This window comes from Elgaria multicarinata, chromosome 5 (genome assembly GCF_023053635.1).
Source record: "Elgaria multicarinata webbii isolate HBS135686 ecotype San Diego chromosome 5, rElgMul1.1.pri, whole genome shotgun sequence".
In the NCBI taxonomy this organism is placed as follows: Eukaryota; Metazoa; Chordata; class Lepidosauria; order Squamata; family Anguidae; genus Elgaria; species Elgaria multicarinata.
The window spans coordinates 106,695,304-106,718,746 of NC_086175.1; the positions used below are offsets into that span (position 1 = coordinate 106,695,304).

General features: G+C 39.5%; 1 protein-coding gene across 3 annotated transcripts in view; it reads left to right on the plus strand.

Annotated features, from left to right (window-relative positions):
* The window catches only part of DCLK1 (doublecortin like kinase 1), a 247,536-nt gene that overhangs the window by 21,555 nt on the left and 202,538 nt on the right, over positions 1-23,443 (plus strand). The window lies entirely within an intron of this gene.

Consider the following 23,443-nt stretch of genomic DNA (forward strand, 5'->3'; position numbering starts at 1 on the left):
CAACATTAGGCAAACCTTTATACAGATTCAAACTCAATTCATAACCCTCCCTCTGTCTTTTGCACTCCCTTTATTACATTATCAGATTAGCAATTCTATACTTCACAGATTAATTGGACCATTTTTTTTAGCGTTTGTGGAAAGAATAACATATTTCTAAAATTTGATTTAAGGGTATAATATAACACAGTGAATGCTCAACTTATATTGCAAAGATTATGTAACCAGAATCCATAAAATAGTATTTCAAATTATATTATTTTAATAAGGCATCTATAAGACACTTATGTAGCCTCGTGTGGCGCAGAGCGGTAAAGCAGCAGTTTCTGCAGCTGAAACTCTCCCCACGGCCTGAGTTCGATCCCAGCGGAAGCTGGTTTCAGGCAGCCGGCTCAGGTCGACTCAACCTTCCATCCTCCCGAGGTCGGTAAAATAAGTACCCAGTTAGCTGGGGGAAAGATAATAATGGCCGGGGAAGGCAACGGCAAACCACCCCGCTATAAGGCCTGCCAAGAAAACATCAGCGAAAGCTGGCATCCCTCCAAGAGTCAGCAATGACTCAGTGCTTGCACGAGAGGTTCCTTTCCTTTCCTTTCCCTAAGACACTTGCCAGTCCACATCTGCTATACTAGAATTGTTGGATTTTTGAATATGAAACAAATGCTTCCCTCTCTTTGCACCAGGCTGCTTTTTAATTCTACAGCTCAAAGTATGTTCGCTCTTTCTCATATTCCCAGTTATAGCTTCTCAGCAGCCTTGATAAAAATAAGGAGCAGAATATTTCTGTAATTTCAAGATGCTGGCTTGGGAGTACGGGGAAATTTAACTGTTAATTGCACTGTTTCTATGTGTTTGCTTGGGGTTCCACAGTGCTGCAGTAAGGTCCAAAAAAGACTTTCCACTTAGGATAACAGGATCTGTAAACTGCTTTGGGAGAATAGCTTGCTTGTTTGTTTTATCTTGTGAAGATTTTAAACGTGTTGAGCCAACTGAACAACAAATTAATATTGAAGTAATTATGCTAACCCATTTGAAACGGGCTAACACCGCTCTGGACCAATCAACCAATTACCCACGTGCAAGCCCCAAAAGTTTCAGACAGGATGGGATTGTGCTGATTGCTTTTGACATGGAGTCAGAGGGCTCTACTTTACTGAAATGGCTCTGATAACTAACTTAGCTGGCTGAAGGGCATGGTCATCCAACTTTTCCAAATATCTGAATATTGGAATTGAAACACACCCCTTTCCCTCCTCCAAAAGCACTTCAGGGCATGTTGTTGGTTAGAGATAGCCCTAAACTGGAACTAGACCACAAGAGCTTCCTGCACCATTCCCCTTCGCTTACGTGGAGCTTTCTGTAATGGTTCCCACCATCCCCAACAAAACAGTCATGCTATGGCTGCGATTACCAAATAATTGTGATTTGGAAGTAGTCCTACACTTCCCCATCTCTAACTGAGGGAGAAGTAACTGTTCTTTGCAGCTAAGACAGCACACTTCAGCAATTCCAAGGGGATGCCTTCAGATCAATTTTGAGACTACAATTTAGTTTTTAAAAGCTCTGGAAACTTTGTGTCTACTTGAGCTGCTGTGAGACAATTCTCCTGATGCACATTTCCCTCTCTTGCTTCTTGTATGCTGTTGAAGTGGCAGGGTCTACTGCATAACCTTAGCAGGCAAGGGAGGGGGAGAGTTGCACCCCTTTGTCTTGAATAGAGACTACTGTGTCTGGGGAGTAAACAAAGCCGCTTAGCAAGCAGAAACGTCAAGCAGTGATTTTGCACTCAGCAGAAGTAACCTGTTGGTCAGCGCTCTGTGTGTGTGTGTGTAGGGGAAGGCATTGATTTCCATGTGACTTAAGCAATTGCTGTTCCTATTACTTTGCAAGAGTCCTTTTTTCTGATGCAGCATTTGAAGCGCAAGGATTGCTCCCTGTTGCTTGCTAAAACTCCATGCTGTGCATGATTAAAGAGAGGAAATCCTTGGTAAATCCAAAAGTTTGTTTCACTTTTGCATGTAGTTAAATTCCCATCTGTGGCACATGCAGAGCATCTAGAAAACTCCAAAGCTCTGCTCTGAGTGGCTAAGCCCTAATTGGAGATTTCTTAGATCGGACTTTAATGTTTTTAAGCCTTCTTGATAGAAAGTGTAATTTTGTTTTATGGGGATCAGAGGATAAAGCTTTTCTAGTACAATTATTCTCCTTTTAAATACTGATTTAAGTAAAAACTTTGAAAGGCTGCCACGCCTTTTTGCTCTAGGTCATATTGCAGTCAATCTAATTTTTTATTGATCAATTCCAACCTCCTTGACAGCAACAAACTCTTCCCCGCCACCATCACCAATAATACTTCCAGAGGTAATGTTGGCCTTTATGTGAACCCCAAATACTTTTTTTAAAAAATCTCAGTCAGGTTTTGGATGATTTTAGTGCTTGCTTTATCTGCTGGTGAGTGGTTTTAATTATATTGGTTATTATAAGCTGCCCAGCGAGAGTAGGCACTGAGTATCAAATGTATTAAATACTAGTATTCTAAAATATTCTTAAATTTTGCTGCCTTTTCTTAATTTATATTGGTTGACCTAAGTTTGTTGTTGTTCTGTTGCTTCCTCCACTTGCTCAAACATAGATCCCATCAGACTATCTTGGAGTGATCAACAAATATTCTCTGGGGTGCCTTACAGGTTAAGGCAAATGAAATAAAATGTTAAAATATACAAAATACAGTGGGTTACATCTCTCTTTCTGTTTACTGCCTCTGTACATGGGAAAGGAAAATAGATGCTCCGTGATTCTAGGATTTGTAGCTTTCATAATTCATTTATGATCAATTCTCTACCCTGGTTTTCTCTAGATTCTCTCTTTAAGCTTTAATACCACCAAACTCAGTCCCATGGCTAACTGATCTAATCTGACAAGTTTCCCCCCTCTTCTCCTAGGCATAGTCAGTTTAATTGATTGGTGACAACAACAATAAATCCCTGTGGGCAAAGGCTTCCATCTTAGTGAAAGTCAATGAATTCTAAAACTCACTTTCTGACTTGCTAAGAAACAGATGTGTACTAAGGGTGCCTATCTCTTATACCTATGTATCCCCTCCCACCCATCATAGTTTATTCTGATTATTATTCATTTTTGCAGATGATACACAGTTAGCTTCTCCTAACAAGCCTCCACAAAGCTTCTTTGAAGATTAATACATTTGCTACAGAGATACTTTTCCTCCTTGATGAAATTTTGGCTTCTGAGACTTTTAATCAGGTTTTTCAAAAGGAACAAGTCCTTGAAGTTCAGATACAGGAGAAAGTATTCCTTGAGGATTGTGGCTTTACAGCCGGCCACTATCTTCCATGCATGGGGTGAGTGGGCCAGAGGTGAAGAGGGAGCCATAAATAGCATGTGTGAAATTGGCAGTGATATGAGAAGTTCATACTTTTGGAGACTGTGGCAGAAGGCCACAGCATTTTCAAGACTGGTAGAGGAGGATAAGACTGGAAGCGGAGGTCAACATAAACTCCTTAGGCTGGGTTGGACTTCCTGATTCTCTCTCTCTCTCTCTCTCTGGTTATGGAGGATTTGGTTTTTCTATTAAGTGCTGCATTTCGAAAGCTTTGACTATGCAAAATTCCTTTGAGGCTTTAGGGCTTAATGATATAAAGATATTTACTCATCAAGTGAAAGGAGAGCCAAACCTCAGTTTGAACTGTTTTTAATTATCTTTTGACTTGGGTTAAGCAATCATTTTTCTTAAAGCTGACAGGCTGGGAGGACCCAGGGGCAGATAATGGAGCAGTAAGTCATGCCTTTGATTAAAAGGGTAGAAGGCATCATTGATAAATTTACAAACACATCTGGCTGGATCCTCATCCTAGAAATAGCAGGCCTCTCATCTTTGAGCAAAATTGGATCCCACTTCATATATGTGATATCCTTTGCAGGTGAACATGAAACAGCTTTGTTTATTTTGTCAGTCAATCATTCAGGTTATAGCCTATCTTTCAGGACCCAATTCCCATAGTGGTATATAATTCAGGTTCAATTTTAAAAAAGGTAATAAAATTCAGAATGCAAACAATAGAAAATTGTAAATGTAGCTGTCACAAAATCAATGGCATTGGTAAAATGCAGCTGAGCTATCCTACTACAAAGTAAAACCAGCTATAAAACCTGCTGGAAAGCCTGGGCAAATTAAAAAGTCTTCAATTAGCCCTGGAAGGATACTGGTTTTGGCACTCTGTGGCACTCTATATGAAAGGCACTATAACTGAGAGGCACTCTTTCTGCTTACCACCCACTTAAGTTCAGATGGTATGGTAACCTGGATAAGGGCTACTAAGCAGTATAGGGTTCACATATACTCCTACTGTTATCCTTTTAACGACGAGGATAACAAACCCATGTCCTCTCTCCCATGGCTGCAGGGGCTTTCTTGATGCATTTACTTTTGACAAATGAGGCAAGTAGAAGCAATTTGTTGAGCATCTATCCATATTCTTTGGCTGATCAAAAGTCCTTCAACCATTGAAGAGGCTGATGAATGTCCATCTTGGGAATGTAGGTCTAGCTCCAGTCATGGCAGCTTGTTTAGCCAATTTGTCTACATAGGCGTTCCTTTGTTGAAGGCGAGGGTCTGATTCTCCTCCATGTGCTTGAACATGGACAACTGCAACTTCTTTTGGCAACATCAGGGCTTCTAATGTCAACTATTAATTCTCCATGGGCCACTGGCTGCCCCACTGGCAGTCACAAACCTTCTTTCTTCCAAATCTGTCCATGTGCATGAATTACAGAGAATGCACTAACTGCAGCTGATATTTCAGTGAAGGATGTGATATAAATATCCAGATAAATATAAGGTGGTCTTTCAGATAACCAGGTCCTACATAATTTAGGGATTTATAGGCAACAAAACAATACACCTGCGTGATCGTTAAGATCATTGGAGGAGGTCTTGCTGGTTTTAACACAACCTGCAGACTGAGATCTCACAGCAACCAGGAACTGGGACTTCTCTATCATGGCACCCAATTTATGGAAAGATCTCCCCTCTGGTTTCTAAGAGACACCAACTATAATATGTTTTAGGTCCTAGTTAAAGACCCATTTGTTTACTGAGACCTTTTCTAAGTGAGTGTGCTGCCTAGTCTGTTTGTTCATGGTTATGTGTTGTAGTGGTTTTAAATTGGTGTTAAAGTTTTTATTAATGCTTTATATAAATGTTTAAATAATTGTGTATTTCAGTTGTATTTGAATGCATATCATGATGTATTTTGATGTCTTTAATTTTTTTAAGAACCACTTCGAGAGGTTTTTAAAATATGGACAGCGGTATATAAATCTATTAAATAACATAAATAAAATAAAATAAACCAATACTTTTAATTTTACTTGGAAATAGACTGGCAGCTATTATAGTTGTGTGACTATTGATCTGAGGTGCTCACTATAGCTGGTCCCAGTTCAATATAGAGGTGCTAGGTTAATAACTCAAATTTGCAAGACATTTTCAAAGACAGTACCATGGACAGTGCATTGCAGTTGTCCATGTTAGAGGTAGCTAGGGCATGAATAACTGTAACTAGGCTTCTTCTGTGCACTGCGTGAGCAGTGTAATTTATGTGGGGGGAAACTGCAAAACTTCAAATCAACTCTGGACAACACCCAGCTCAGGAAAGCTGAGCTGCAGGATTGCATGTATGTGTCCTCTTTCCCCATTATCATTAAGATTTACAGAAAAAGAATACTTCTGTATGTATAACTGTTAAGTGCCCAAAGAAGCAGGAGAATGGTGCAAGCCTGTAACCATTTCCACCATAAAGGGCCTGTTTAGGTGACATTTCAGGGTCTGTGGTTAGCAAAACTGTGGTTCTCTGGAATTAACACTAACCACAAGCCATGTTGTCCTACAAGACACTGTAACCCTGTCCATTTCCCAGTTCCCGAGACCACACACTAACCACAAACCTTTCTGCTGAGCTCTTGAGTCCTCTGAATGCTCCCCCCTGAATCCCAGTATTCTTTGTGGTACAATCCCATCCCCTTAGTGCCCACCATTTTAGGTCCACTTCTTCCCTCCTCAGCCATTCATTTTATGCTGAGTACTTTGAAGCTGATGTTTGCTGCCTCCATTGCCAGAGAAGACACCATTCAGGAACATGCATTCCTCTCCCTCTCACCAGCCAGGGCACTCACAGGTAGATTCAAAGCCATTTGTTTGAGCCATCATTTTGAGAGGGTCGCTCACTATACTATATGCTGGTGGCAATTTTGAGTGGCCGCATCAGCACGGCAGCAATCAGCAGCAGAGATCAAGCTTGCTGGCTAGAGCAGCCTAGGCAATTTAGGCTGCTCTTGCCAGTGAACTCTATGATTCTGACCTGTTAACCCCAGTGGGATCACATAAGACACTTTAAGCCAGGGTTAGTGGTACTAACCATGCAGAACAGGGTTAGTGAAGATGGTGCAAATGTGGTTAGAAAGTGACCAGGGTTTAGCAAAATCTATCACACAAGACATCCTAAACTCTGCTACTTAACCAAAAAGGCTTAACCAGCAGGGTTTAGGATGTCATCTTAACAGGGCTATTGTAATATAATTTAGCCATGTCAGTACTCTCAAAATTGGGAATATTAATTTTCCTTATGTGCAAATTAGCCATACTAAATTATATCTAATTTTCATACTAAATCATATCTAATTTATTCAGCGTTTCATTCAAAGATTTATTTATTAGGTTTTAGGCTAAGTTTTCTTTTAGGCCAGCTGCTTTCAAAACATGTTGCCCTATTATGTAATCAGGGTGGATAAAAATCAATGATTTTTTTTTTAAAAAAAACAAAAATAGATTTTTTTATTTAAATCAGATTTTTTTTATTTAAATCGGATTTTTTAAAATTTAAATTGGGGTGTTTTTTTTAATAAAATGCTTTTTGAGGAAAAATCTATCTAAAGATAGTTTACATTATCTTTAAGATAGTTTACATTAAAGATACATTATAGTCCAAAGTTTATTCATCATGAAATAAGGATTAGTTTTTAATTATGTAGCATGAGACTGTTTAATTTTTTTGGTAAATGAATTCCATTAATCCATTCACAATGTTATGCTCTTCCAGAGGTTTCTGTAAGATTATTTTTCTCCTTCCAATAAAGTTGGAAGGAGAAAAGTTGTCCAAATATGAATGATTAACCTATTAAACTGGAAATTTAACCTCACAATATTTTCATCATTATCTATGATGTGTTTCTAATAGTATAGCCAAATCAGTATTTTTTTAATATAACTGTAAAACTAATCTGAAAAGTTGCTATTCTAAAAATGAAACCTTCATCTGGTTGTAAATATAAAGATTATACCAGCAAGAATGAGTCTTTGGTAATTCTGAGTTCTGTAAAATATAGCGAGTAAGAGTACACTTTTTTGGGGGGGGGGGAAGTCACATGATTAAATCAAGTCTTTCTGAGTAGTGATTTAAATCGTGATTTAAATCATTTAAATCAAATTGATTTAAATCAAATCCACCCTGTATGTAATGGTTTTTAGATTTTACACCTTCAGATTTTAATTTTTTAATATTGATATCTTCGGCATTTCTATATTTTTTCTAAGATTTGTATTCATGGGTTTTAGACATACTGTTTGGAGGTATATCTTTTCCTTAATGTTGGCTTTTATAGATGGGACATTTTGGTAAGCATTGGTTTTGCTCCATCGTTCATTGCATCACAGTATTAATTGCACACAAAAACTGTATCTTATTGTTCTTAATAATGTTTGTAGCTTTTAACAGCATGGTAACAGCTTTTAGAGCAATTTCTTATTCTTTGGTTTTATGAAAAAGTGTATCGTTTTCATAGAATCTTTTTTTCAATGTAGTTGAGTTTAAAATAATTATTTAAAATATTATATACTGCCTTTTGGCTAGAATAGCCCCCATACAAAAACTAGTTAAAAAATAAATTTAAGAAAACTTGACAGCAGCAGGAGAATTGAATCAACAGTCAAAAACAAGATTTGTTGACAAAAAAGATGGCAAGGGGTGTGTGTCATGTCTTCAGGCAGCACAACATTTGTGCTGTAGTGGGAAAGGCTCTACTTCTAATGAAGCTATCCTAAACTCCATGCAAAATAGAATCTGAATCAGCACCTTACATGTAGATGTCAGTTTCTGGGTCTCCGGGCATTTTGTTGTTTTAAAAAACAAACAAAAAACAGCCTCTTCAATTGTCTTGAAAATAAACTGTCATCTATGTAGCTGTTTCAGAGTGGGCAATGGTTGTGTGGACTTTAGCGCATCAAGATGTAAGCAGTCGCATTTTACACCAGCTGATGTTTCTGACCCATTTTCAAAGGCAGACGCACATGGATTTCACTTCAGTAACTGGCCTAGAAGACACCACGGTATAAATGACAGTGGCTCAGTTCAGACAACACATTATTCAATGCAGTGTGAAAACTCAATGGTTGAGTTTTTAGGAGGTACTCCCCAGACAACATGTTCTAACTCTACCATTGTCTGACTGTGGGCTACCGTAGAGTTGAGTAATATCCATTGTGATGTTTGATTGACAGTTCCTCTGTCCTCTCTCCTCCCCTGGTCCTCCCAATGGTATCCCATCAGGTATCCCAATGGTATCCCATCCCCAAAAAAAATCCTGTTGGCTCTCCTAGAGCATCACTCCTTTCGCCGCTCTTTCCAGGGAACTCTCTAGCTGGTGGGAAAAGTCAATGCAATGGAAAACTCCACAGAGCCTGCCACACAACATGCAGCACAACAGTTGTGCAGGAACTGTCCACTGCACAGCGTGGATATTCTGTGTGGAGTGTTTTCCTAAAAAACACTCCACTGTTGCATGGAGTTTTCCTGCCAGACAACACATTTCTCAACAGTGGTGGAAAAACTCCACCGTGGAGTTCTAAAACCACTGTTGAGAAACATGAGTAAAACTCTCCACCAGTGTTAGCCCTCATGTAGTATGTTTGAAGATGTTTTTTGTCTTACCTGGATCTGAAACTACAATAAAGACTCTGTGTGTGTGTGTGTGTGTGTGTGTGTACACTCTAAGTTGTTCACATGTATCTTAAGAACACCCTTCATTCTTGGACAAAGCACTAGACAACTTCTGGCAGGACTCAGCTAACCATGTAGAGGAAGAAATACATTTCTCAGTATTGCTAGAAATGCTAGGTCAGCTCTGAAGTGCAAAAACTCAAATGCCTATGATTTGTGTTCCCTTGGAGGCTTACATTCCCAGAGTCAGCAGGAGTTTATGGCTTGGACATGCTTGTTGAAAGCAATCTGACATGGTAATTGCTAGGAGATGGAGGTCAATTAAAAGGCAATTTTACTTTGTCAGCTTGATATTGCAGCTTTTACTAACTTGCTGGAAAGTCTGAACTTTAGAGTGCTTCAGGAATGCCGTACTTCTATTTGGCATTTTTGTTTCTCTTCAACTTCTCCATCAAGAAACAGTACAATGACTCACATCATTTATTTTACCAAACCAGTGATTGAGATAATCATAGGGAAAATGTATATAGACAATTGGGGATTGAATGAATGTTATTTCTGCTGCATTGTTAGAACTATGATTTCCAAGTCAGAAGTAGCAATAGCTATATATTATTCTGCCCCAATAAGACCTCATTTAAAATGCTGTGACTAGTTTGGGGCATTATAATTTAAGACAAACCTTGACAAACCAGAATGGGTTTGGATGGCAACCAAGATGGTCAGGGAAATGGAAAACAAGTCTTATAGGAAAGGATGAACGAGTTGAGTATGTTTAGCCTGGAGAAGTGTAGACTGAGGGCCTTGCTAGACCATGCCAGATAAGCCGGCAGGGAGGCGGGGCGACGGCGCACTAACTTTAGCGTGTGCCGCCCCGCCTCCTACACGCACGATGCGCAGGGACTCCGGAAGCCCTGTGGCGTCTGCCATTTTGTTGTTGTTGTTAAAGGGGCCATGTGCGCCCCGAAGCCGCCGGACAAGGTAAGTGCCTTTTTTAAAAAATTAAGCCCCCCCTGCTCCTGATCCCTCCCTGCCATCCCCGATGCCTCCCTGCCCACTCTTTCCCCGCCCGCCCTCCCCCTCCCCAAAGCCCGTGCCGCCCTCCCTCCCTGTCCCCGATGCCATCCCGGTGCCCGCCCTCCCTCTCCCCGATGCCATCCTGGTGCCCGGCCTTCTCCCCCCCTCCTGCCGGGTCCGGCCTTCCCCCCCCCGGCCCAATGGGCACAGCGCTCGTATGAGCGCTGTGCCCAGTCCGTGGCTTTTCCCGGCTACTCGCGAGTAACCAAGTAGCCGCAAAAAGCCACGGACCTTGCTAGATGTTCCGCAGCCTCAGGCCGGGGCTGCGGAAAAGGCGCGCCATAAGCGAATTCGCTTATGGTGCGTTAAGGGAGGTTTCAGCGCGGCCTGGATGCACAGCAGGGAAACCGGGCCTCACAGCGTCTAGCAAGGCCCTGAGTGTAGGTGAGACAGGATAGCATCCTTCAAATATGTGCTCCCATGTAGAGCAGTACAAAGACTTGTTCTCTGTTGCCCCAGAAGGCAAGGCAAGATATAATAGGCTTAAGTTACAGGAGGACAGATTTTGATTGAATATTGGAGCACTTCAACAATAGTGCCAATTATCTGGTGGGGATTAGGCTCTCAATTTTTGGAGGTCTTTAAGCAGAAGCTAGATAGCCATCTGTGTTGGATTTCTTGCATAGGGAGGGTGTGACTAGATTGTTATGCAAGGTTGCCTCCAACTCTGATTCTACAGAAGATTTATTTATTTTATTACATTTTTATACTGCCCATCAGCTGAAGCTCTCTGGGCAGTGCACAACTAAAAACCATAAATTACAACAAGTATAAATTTAAAACATTAAAAGTTTAAAAGGCAATATAAAATCAGCTACATCAAAGACCAGGGAAAGCCTGTGTAAAAAGGTATGTCTTCAGGAGGCATTGTGTGTTTTCCACCACACAAGGGTGGGTCCTCCAGAGGGAGTTCCTATATCTTCTAAAAGGTTTCTAGAAGTCATAATAAAAATAAGTGTCAGCATAGAGTGAATCCATGAATGTTCTACTCACCGAAAGGCTGTTTTGTGAGGAGGAAAGTAAATTCAAATATAATCTATAGCTACCCAGGAGGGGACTTTCAAAAGGCATTGTGATGTGACACAGGAATCTATTGTTCAAAGGGAAGAAAAATCAGAAATCCCACTGAGTGTGTCCAATGCCATGGACACCTGAAATAGCTCTTGGGATTGCAGCCAATAGCAGGGTTCTTGGAAGAGGCCATAAGTTTTGCTTTTATAAATATGTAGGACTTTATATATTTTTATATATAAAAATATGTAGGACTTTACAAGAATATTCCCAGTAATGTAAAGTACTTTCCTCATGTCCAGCATTAGGACAATTTAAGATGGGAAATATTTTATTACATTCAGTACAAAAATGACAAGCAGGTAGGATGTGTGTCTGTGTGGTTTTCTCTGCTGTTGCTTTCTTTCATACTTTTTATAAATGTCTTTCACATTTCCTTGGCAACACAGTTGTCTGCATTGGTTGCTAAGGAACTAGCTTCTTAAGCACAAAGGACTGCAAGGTTAGTACTGCTACCCAAGGATTTCATTCCTTGCGCTGTTAAGGCAGTGGAAGATTTTAATATTTCAAATGAGGTCGCCGTATTGATTGGTATATATAATATGTGTGTGTGTAATATATTTTACACACACACACACACACCAGCCTATGCTCAAGTCTCTACCTTTCCTTTGAACATTTAAAGTATAAAAATTATGATCTAAATTTAGATAACTTGCATAACAAGTGATAGTTGAAACAGTATAAAGAAATGCTGGGCTAGTAATGACTGTTTGTATGTGGGGGAGGAGGGTAACAATATGTGATAGAAACTAATTTCTGGAAGAATGATTATATGCCATAGATCTCCCCCAAATTGATATGTAGCTCATAACAAGCATAGCTCAGATTATGTTGTGAATGACAATGTCAAAGTGAGCCTGCTTGCTAGCAGTTGCATTAACTGAACATTTTACTTTAGAAGTAAGCAGATGATAGCATTCTCTCCCTAAATGTGTTAAAATTATTTGGGACTGATTAAGCATCACATTTTATTAAAAATAATATTCCCTAACAAATAGTGAAAGGTAGGTTTTTTATATAACCTTTTCAAATGAGGTGCGCACATTGACTGCATCAAAATAAACAAAGAAGCAAAATTCAGTATTTAAAATACATGGGTCCTATTGGCATTAGCTAGAATGACTCTTTTGAAAGATGATAGTGGCTTGTTCATATTATTTGGGTTGACAAAATTATCTCTCAGTGCTTCAGTCCATTGAAAGTATGCTTTATGATTAACATTGTTTAGGGGTAAAAAGATGCTGTAGTGTGGGTCATTTAAGAAAAAGTAAAGCATTTGTAGCTGTCAGCCATATATTTTCATTGAGTAACTTGATTCTAGTATGCATCTGGCAAAGGAAGAAACAATGAATACTGCTTTCTGTCATTTTTTCATGGGAACAATAAAAATAAGGCTGTGGCAACATGACTAAAGCTTTATGAAATGAAGCAAGACATGCTATTGTGTTATTTTAAAAAAACTTTTCGGCTGGCTGAAATAAAATCTCAGTATGTTGTTGCCACTGAAGCAGTGTAGTTGAAGTCATTTTGAATGGATGGCCATCTACACAAAACGATGAGAATCAAGTTGGACTTCTCTGAGGAAGAATAAATCTTTCAGTATGCAGATATATCTGCCTTGATGTTCCTCTATCTATATTGATGATCTGCAGCCATGTTCTGACAACACAAATCTGTTTTGACATTCAATACCTCTTATCCCTCTTGCTAGATAACATTTTATTTAGCCATTGTTGAAATGCAGCTACTGAGCGAAGAAAATGAAAGTAGTTATCTGGTTAGAGCATAGAAATAGCTGATTTGAAAAATAGAAGTTAATCTTTACTACCAGTTTCAAAGTGTTAGTGAAATCTTAACTGTCCTCATCCTCCTTTATCAATCTTCCGCAATCTGGTGTCCCCCAGATACGTCAGACTGCAGATGACAAATGGCCTTGCTGTCTGCGGATGATTGTAGTTGCAGTCCAACACATCTTGAGGCTGTCTTCAATGATGCTGCTGTCTTTGATTCAGTGGAATCAAAATAACAACAACAACAATGACAACAACTACTCATGCTAAACAGATAAAATTACTCAGAATTCTTTCACACAAAAACAGACCCATTAATAATGCCATAGTAAAAGCAGATAAAAATTACACCCCACTCAACTTAGCACTACAAAACCAAGACCAAACTTGACCACTCACCCTTTGCAGAGAAAAAAAGAAAAGTGGGCACAAATGGGAAGCGCTACAACATAATACAGAACCCACAAATAAAGAACAATTGTACAAATGGCTCAGGAAGGGTGAGCTATTTCCAGAAACAGAAGGATCCTAATAGCTATTCAGGATCAAGTTATAGCAACCAAGAACTACAAAAAAAATACGTCATAAAAAATAACGGAAATGCCATCAATTCCAAGAAACAAAAGACAATTTAATAGGAGGATGTAAAATTCTGGCAGGAATGAATTATATGGACAGACACAATATAGCTGCAAAAATAATTCACCAACAACTGCCCATCTAATTGCACCTTGTCAAACAACCTAAACCATATTATACACACTCACCCTAAACAATCTTGGAAAATGAAGATCATAAAATATTCTGGGACAGAACAATTCATATGGACAAGATAATACCTTGCAACCAACCAGACATAATGGTCATAGATAAAAAGAAAACACATGTACCTCATTGACGTAGCCATACCGAATGACAAAAATGTTGTAGAAAAGGAAGAGGAAAAGAGACAAAAATATATACCACTGGCCATGGAGGTCAAAGAACTATGGCTATAGAAAGAGGTCAGAATTATTCTGTTGTCACATCAGTCACCAACATCACATCAAAAACTATATAGAAAACATTCAGAAACGGGGCTTACCAAAGAACATCCAGAAAGCAATCGTAAATAAAATGTGCTCAATTGTCAGGAAAATCCTGAATCTGTAAAAGACCGCATGACTTGGCAAAGCCTGTCATGTCTGTCTTGCAAGACCACCACAAGCGATAAATAATAATAATAATAATAAATAATTAATTGACCACCTTCTCCTCCTTGATGAGAGATTCTGGCAAAGTTTCCATCAGCTGTGTTTGTAAAAGCCAACCCGAAGGAGGGGGACAATTTAAAGCCTCCAAATTCTTCTGTTTCCATTGAAGCAGGGGAAGAATTACTGGCTTTCCTGGCTGACAAAGTAAGCGCCAGGGATTTGGTGCTGTTGCTGGGGTGCTGGTGGCCTTGGAAGCTGAAACCAACGAATGCTTTGTCTACCAGAGCATTTGCAAAATTCTTAAAATGGGCCCTATGCAATAGAAGCATATATCTCCGAAAGTTCTTCACCGATTGCTTTGAAATTTTGACACAATGTTGCATTTGAATACGCGAGTGTTGTTATGTAACTATGTTCTATATGGGGTCAAAGGTTTGTCTTAAAATCGAAGAAATAGGCCTCCTCAAAACCAGTCCTGCTGATCATTGTGACATCGCCAATCAGTAGGCCAATCCACTGCCTCTGCCTCCTTTCCTATTTGCATGTTCTCTCACAATTGGCTGAGTGAATATAGATGTCACACCTGTGACAGTTACACGTTCTGAAGAAAGGTAACTGCCAGGAGTTTCCACTAACCTCCTCACCATAAAAACATCCTTTTTAAAAAACCAAACAGCAGGCCAATCCACTGCCTCTGCCGCCTCTCCTATTTGCATGTTCTCTCACAATTGGCTGAGTGAATATAGATGTCACACCTGTGACAGTTACACGTTCTGAAGAAAGGTAACTGCCAGGAGTTTCCACTAACCTCCTCACTGTAAAAACATCCTTTTTTAAAAACCAAACAGTAGGCCAATCCACTGCCTCTGCCTCCTCTCCTATTTGCATGTTCTCTCACAAAACTTTGCAATGGCACGCAGCTTGCAGTAAAAAAATTACTGAGCAACGTCATAGAAGGAACAATCTTGACAGGACCTTTCAAAGGTGAAGATGTCTTCATTCCTCGCATTCCTATGATTCCAACAGATATGCCATTTCAATTTAAGAGATTGCAATTCCCAATTCGATTGGCGTTTGCAATCACCATCAACAAAGCTCAGGGCCAATCTTTAGAATTGTGCGGTTTAGATCTAGACACAGATTGCTTCTCACATGGACAATTATATGTTGCGTGTTCTAGAGTCGGCAAACCAGACAATCTCTATATCTACACAGACAATGGAACAACTAAAAATATTGTATATCCACAAGCATTGTGAAATTAAACATATTAGAAACATCCGCTTTGTCTTTTCTTTCTTTTCAATTTAACCAGACTGAGCCACAGCAACGCGTGGCAGGGTACAGCTAGTATAATATAAATTTTTATATAATAGTTCTGTTACATTGCATAGGGGTGATTTTAAGAAACGTGGGTGTAAAGGGTGGCCTTCAAACATGCTGGCTCTTTGGCATATGTATTGGTTCAAGAATATGTTAGTTCTGGAAGCAACATCATGAAAAACTGCCAAGAATATCATTAAAGCTCTGGATGGCCATTGGTGTGCTGGAGCCAGAAGTGTGTGCATGCTTCCACCATTCATTAGATTGAAAGCGTTTGCTCCCTGTAACTCTGAAGGCATATACCTGCCTGCCTGATTGCTATCCTGCATGCAGCCAATGAACCCATGAGGGTATCTTTGAACTGGCCAATCCAGAGCCTTGGTAGGAAATTTGATCAAACTCTGAAGTGTTCTCACACCCTAAACAGGTTAACAGCTTGAGATACCATTTGAATCAACTTAATACTTTTTGTTTTTAATATCAGTAGCTAATTAGCTTCTCCAGTACCATCAGATCTAAGCTGTGTTTTATATAAGTAGTAAAAGGTGAGCCAAAGCTTCATGCCTCCTCAATAGGCTAGGCAGACTGTAAATAGATCTAGATGAGCCTTTGCCAACCTAGTTCCCCCCCCAGATGTCTTGGACCATACCCCAAGCACATCTGGAGGGCTCCAGGTTGTGAAAGGTTCATCTAGAGATTAGTGACGCCACCACAATGCAAAAATAGTTGTTTCTTAAGTAGAAAGTATTTCTTAGGTTCTCACACTTAGGACAAACCTCAACTTTGATCCATCAACCTCAACTTTGATCCATCAAACTTTAATACGTTTGTAATTCAAACCAAGATTATGAGTTAATTTATATGTTCTGTGCCCACACAGTCTGCATGACAAATATTACTGTCTTTGTGCATGTTCAGATACTGGTTGCTGTGACTCTTTGATTTCCAAAGGAAATGAAAAAGTCCAATTTGCAATACAAATGTGGATGGAATGTTTTTTACTTTAACTTTTTAGTTACTGTTGCTCTTGACACAACACAGGTCCTGGCATGATGAACAGGTATTTTTGTACCTGATACCTGGTCTTCCTCTGCTTGTAAACAAAGCACATAAGATAACCAATCAGAGAAGGATGCATCAGGATGACTATGGTTTGATGGACACACGATGTTTGAGCTTGTTTAAGTTCTCCAAATTCCTACTTGAAGCTTGGTTCGCCTCATTCACATTATCAATTGGAAAAATGCCAATTTCAATCCGAGAATATGCTTATTTTAAATCTGCATACCCACAATGTGCACATTCCGCCATATACTAAAAGCATGAAAATGCAGATTTGGGTGGGACATGTGCACAAGTTCAGAAAATAGGAAAACTTAAGTCAGAATTCCTGTTTGTGTTCAGTGTTGTGAACAGGAACACGATTCTTGTGTATGACGCCTGGTATGATGATGCCCAGGGTTGGAAAACATGCCAAAAATTCTGTTTAAAGACCTCCATAGAAAGCAGGGTGCCAGAGAGAAGGTGTATGCTTTCTCTTATGGAGAAAGCATACACCTTGCAGCCAGACTTTAATGGGTCCTGGGGAAAAGAATTAAGCCCTCCCAATATGATTAATTCCCCCCCCCACACACACACACTGCTATTAACATTTTAAAAAGCCAACTCTGGGAGATCCTTATAACTTTTATCATAGTCCTTCTTAGTCTGGTGACCATTTTGAAGCTAGCAATGGTATTCTTGGCTCAAAGAATCGCTGAGAGAAGGGCTGCTTAATCACTGTGAAACATTATAGAACTTAGTTTAAGAGATGTTAAGTGAGTTACTGGACTGTAGTGGTATTGGGTTCCCCCCCCTTTCATCACGAAGAAGGAAGAATACAAGGATCCTTTGTACTACAGCAGTCAAATAATCCAGCACTTGCTTAGTTGTCATTTCCTTGTAAGGAAATTGACACGGCACCAGCTGTGGGAAAATCTGCTGGAAATGGAACAGGAGGAGGCCAGGAATGCTTGAGTCTTACGCTTTAGCTTCTAGAGAGCTTGGTTCAGGTAACTTGTTACTTGTGGCAACTTTAAAAAAAACCTCTGACATTGAATGGTAAATTGCATTTTGTAAGTACTTAGTTCTGTACAGTAAGCAAAAAGGAAATAGTCCCTGTTCAATTTAAGAACATTAGAAGCCTGACAAAAGGTGGGATGCAGCAGAAAACAAATTTATTATCTCAGCTAGATATTTGTATAATGATTGTGATCATGGTCTGTTGTGTCCATTGGGTATGTTTTAGGAAATGATTACCATGCACACATTTTGAACGCTTCAGGGAGAGTATTTTTCAAACTTGTCTTATCTCTTTCGCAGACTGTTGCAGCAGTGCACATGAAATAGGCAGTTGAATTGACATACGGGTTTCTAGTATAGAGATGTCTAGATTTTATGAAATCCATCTCCCATGTGTTTCATGGATTGTGCAGTGTCATGAACCAGCTTCCATTCATAGATGGATTTGAATTTGTTTTCCGGTTATGTGGAAATATCCACAAATAATTCTGTAAGAATTTTAAAAACAATTTACATAATTTATGTTAGTACATAATATTTAATGCATTGTTCCCCATTCCATTTGACTTTTCTCCAAGTATATTTTCCAGCATGGCATATGTCTCAGCAGAGACATGTGTATTTTCCTGAGAATGAATTTGCGTAAATTTCAGGAAAGTACACGAACTCTGCAGTGGATCCTGCAGGTCAGATTCTTAGAGGTCAGATTCTTAACTTTTGTGAACCACCCAGAGAACTTCAGCTATTGGGTGGTATAGAAATGTAATAAATGAATAAATAAATAAGTCCAAACACATTTTAGTCCATTTCAAATTTCTCCAGCATCCCTAATCTAGACCTCTTTGTTTCAAGATGGAAATAGTGAATATGGAACTCTATTATCTTAACAGTGGATTTTCTTAAGTCCCCTTAGCAAGGCTAGCCCAAGACATTTTACTGCCTAAGGCCAAGAGTAAGATGGTGCCTCCTCCCCTTCTGTGTACAAAAGTCAACTGGACTGGCAGCTGAATCTTTCTTCAACAGTGGTGATGGGAGAGTGCTCCTGAATGCATCCAGCTAGCATTAGAACATAAAGCAGGTCATGTTACAACTCTCTCCAAAAACACCTTGCTAGTGTCTCTCAGTACCTGCTGCCTCAGGCAACTACCTCAGTCTGCTTAATGATAGGGCTGGCCTTGCCAGTTAGGTTTTTTGTCCCTAAAGTTTTTGTTGTACTTCTGCAAAACTTGGGGTTCCCCAGAATCTGCTGTGTGTGGATGGTGCTGTTTTGGCTAACATAAGACTTGGGACTTAGATAGTGAGTTCATTCTTACTATATATTTTAGACCCATTCCAGTTGGAGTTTGGAGCTAGATTTGGCACTAAGACTATACACGAAACCCTGGATGATGTACATCTTCACAACCTACTGATCCTACTATAATTCTCAAGAGAGTTTAGTCTTCTAGTCTTTAGACATCTGTGTTTTCATATGTTGAGACTAATTAGGGAAGCTTAGACCAGCCCAAATCATTACAGAAGACAACTTAATGCTGTACTAAACTTTTGTTTTCCCTATCATCAATTTTTTATCCTTTATTTGAGATGGCTGAATTGGGAGAGTAAGCAAGGCAAAGCAAATTTTAAATTAGCAGATGAATCTTTCCTAAGCAGTCAATGAACAGACTATAGGTTTAGGTTCCTTTTAAAGTTGGGAACAGAAATTGGATTAAGGGATTGACACAACAGTTTCAAATGCTAAGCGCTAAATGGTACTATTGTGATAAGCAAGGACAAATTATGTGTGTTATGATTTTGCAAAAATCCCTTGTGGGAGATTCTTGAACTGAAATGTACTTAATGGTGGTTAAAGCTTTGGAAACATTTGCCTCGTTAGAATAATTATTTTCACTTCTTCAAGAAAAGAAAAGATCAGAATGATGTATTCAGAAAAGGGTGTTCTCTAACACTGAGTACCATCTGGTAGAAGGCCAATTCATTTGCTCATTGTATTTGTTTTGCTGCATTGAAGACCTAGAATGGTTGCTTCATTCCTCCCAGAAACACTGGGAATGTAGCACTGCATCTTGAATATGTTGCTTATTCTTGTTAGTGCTTTTATGGAGTGAACATAAGGTGAATCTTACTCTCAGTGTAAAAGCAAGTTAAATGTAATACAAAGGGAAGTAGTTCTTCACAAAGTGCATAATTAAACTATTGCATATGCTGCCAGAAAGTTGTGGCAATGGCTACCAACTCAGCTTTAAAAGGAGATTAGACAATGGAGAATGAGGCTATGGAAGGCAACTAGTCATAATAGCTATATGCAACATTGAGGATCAGACGCAACATGCCTCTGAATGCCAGGTCTTTATTTATTACATTTATATCTTCCCTTTTCCCCCTATTTTAAGGAACCCAGGGTGACTTAGATGGTCCTCCTCCTCCTTTCCATATTATCGCTATAACACCCCTGTGAGGTAGGTCAGGCTGAAAGTCAATGACTGGCTGAAAATCACCCAGTGAGCTCCATGGATAAGTGGGGACTAGAGCCTAGATCTCCCAAGTCCCAGTCCAGCACTCTAAAGACTATATACCACACTGGTTGCTGAGAAACAACAGTGGGAGAGGGCTATTACTCTCAAGACCTGCTTATGAGCGGACATCTAATAGGCATCTGTTTGGCCAATGAGAGAAACAGAAAGCTGGTCTAGAAGGGTCTTCAGTCTGATTCAGTAGGGCTTCCCTGAATAACATTACATATCTTCCTCCACCTTTTTTTAATTAACTTTTGATCACTGATTCTGTATGCATTATTTAGAACATAGCATGTTTGATGTTGTGATTCTATTAAATATGCATTTGTAAATCCATAATCCCATAAATGAAATCCAGCAATTTCTTAGATGTATTTTTGATGGATACAAGTGTATTTTTTATTTAAAATAACATACTATGCAGAGTGCCATAAAACATCGGTATTGTACAGCCATTTCAAAAATGAAGTTTCTCTTTCATGCATCATTCTGAATTATCAGTTGTTGTTTGATTGTGCTACAGTTCTTCCATGACAGTTGCTGATTTGCGCAGCACTTTAAAAAAAAGACCTATTTCGATACTTTAACTTGTGTCCTAGTTTTGCTGTTTTCCACCCTAGGGAAACCCTGCTTAGTTTTACTGATGCTGCAGCATCAGACAACCTGGTCAGCAGGGTGCAGTATCAGTTTTTCTGCTCCCCATCCCCTTTTTAGACCTATTAAAAACAAAATTAAAATACTTGTACTATTGTAAGAGGCTTGTTCAATGCAAAAGTTTTTTTGTTTTGTTTTTGTTGTTGCCAGAATCCACATCACAATGCGTGCCAGCATTTGTAGCAAGGAACTAATATTTGCTCAGTTTGTGTTTAGTAATTTTATTTTAAACTAGCTGTACCCTGCCACGTGTTGCTGTGGCTCAGTCTGGTTAAATTGAAAAGAAAGAAAAGACAAAGCGGATGTTTCTAATATGTTTAATTTCACAATGCTTGTGGATATACAATATTTTTAGTTGTTCCATTGTCTGTGTAGATATAGAGATTGTCTGGTTTGCCGACTCTAGAACACGCAACATATAATTGTCCATGTGAGAAGCAGTCTGTGTCTAGATCTAAACCGCACAATTCTAAAGATTGGCCCTGAGCTTTGTGGATGGTGATTGCAAACGCCAATCGAATTGGGAATTGCAATCTCTTAAATTGAAATGGCATATCTGTTGGAATCATAGGAATGCGAGGAATGAGGACATCTTCACCTTTGAAAGGTCCTGTCAAGATTGTTCCTTCTATGATGTTGCTCAGTAAATTTTTTACTGCAAGCCGCGTGCCGTTGCAAAGTTTTGGCTGGTTGATATTTCGCAACATGATAATTGGCATGCCGATTTTCAATTGCAGTACGTGCGGTGGCATCCCTGGCAGATCGAGTGAATTCAAAAATTCTGTTGGATAATTAACCGCTTCATCTGCTTCCACAACAGTGTCGATGGACTTGTATGTGACTGCCTCGCTTTGAATGTTAGATCGAATAATATTGTTAAGTTCGTAGACGTTTTTGTTCTTGGCCGCAAGAATAGCTCGTTCACTCAGCCAATCATGATTCTTATAATTGGTTTGAATATTTGGAAATACTTTTTCAACCAAATCTTCTTTTGACGTCACTAAATTACAGAAGTTATGAGGTAATAAAATTCGTTCTGAGGTCAGATCAACCGGCACCTTTCCGTTCCCAATTTCCAGCAATTGACGTGAGAATATCTCAGCTGATCGATCATTTTGCAGCTGGACACGCATATTTGTAGTTAATTTTAACGTCTTTACGTGTCGCCACAAAGTAGAGTATTTCAGGCAAGCATTTATTTCGTCCACTGGTGTCGATCGAGGAATTACAGGTAATGTTTGCCTGAAATCTCCTGCAAGCAATATTAATGTGTTCCCAAATGGTCTGATGTTTCCACGCAAATCTTGCAATGATCTATCAAGAGCCTCTAGTGATTTTTTGTGTGCCATTGTGCATTCATCCCAGACAATGTTTGCATTTTTGTAATATTTTTCCCATGCCGGATGCTTTGGAAATGTTGCACGTGGGAGTTTCAATGAATTGTATGTTTAATGGCAATTTCAAAGCGGAATGAGCAGTTCTTCCACCAGGTAGCAATGTCGCAGCTATTCCGGACGACGCAAGAGCTAAGGCTATGTCATTTTGGGATCGAATTGCTGCCAGAATCAATCTAATTAGGAACGTTTTACCAGTTCCACCTGGCGCATCTAAGAAGAAGATTTCTCCAATCCCGTTATTGATGGTTTTCATTATTTGATCGTAAATGCGTTTTTGCTCAAGCGTTAGCTTAGGAATATTTGATTGCACATACGACAAAAGATCATCCGTGTTGTAATTTTGTTCACAACGCAATTCTACATCGAACGAAGCAGCAACAGTTCGATTCGGTGATGGCATTCCCAATTGATTGAGAACTTTGTTTGCGATTTCTAAGCACAAATCTTCAATCATTATCAACGCTTCGTTGTAGATTTCTGGTGTGAAATCCATGTTTATATTTGAATTTTCTTTGCGTATTCGATGGAGAATATCTTCAGCCATGTCCGATTTATATTTCTCCCATAACTCTGTTGGATATGAAGGCGAGCAGGCGGTCAATATGATTGCAAACAATGCACAAATTTGATTTGGATGTGACGTGTTGCATGCGTCATTAATGCATACATCCCAGTGTCGGTCGTTCTCCAATAAATTCAGAGCTTGACATGCACTGCGGAAAGTGGCATGTGTAACGCGTTGACAATTCTCAATTGATGGAAAGACGTTGGACCGGGCACATTTACCAACAGCATGCGAAAAAAGAAGCATTCATCTTGATTGGGATGCACGGTGTACAGTCTGCCTATCGTTGTTTCTTTGAATATGCCAGGTTGTCCGTCGACTCGATCTGAAGCTGTAAACGCGATTGCCGTGCTCGCAATCGTGCATCCTCAAGTCTGGCTGAACGTTGCTTGCCTGGTTCCTTGGCACGTATTTGAGGCATTCTTTTTCTTTTTTTCTCGTTTGCTGATGCCCGTTCTTCCTCAGTCTGATTTGCAATTTCTCATCGCGGTGCTTCCGCTCTGCGAGTACGACGACCTAAGTGTGATCTTCTGTGAGGCATTATTTGGATGAAGTAAAGCAGATTGTTTGGTTTTTTAAAAAAGGATGTTTTTACGGTGAGGAGGTTAGTGGAAACTCCTGGCAGTTACCTTTCTTCAGAACGTGTAACTGTCACAGGTGTGACATCTATATTCACTCAGCCAATTGTGAGAGAACATGCAAATAAGAGAGAAGGCAGAGGCAGTGGATTGGCCTACTGGTTGGCGATGTCACAATGATCAGCAGGACTGGTTTTGAGG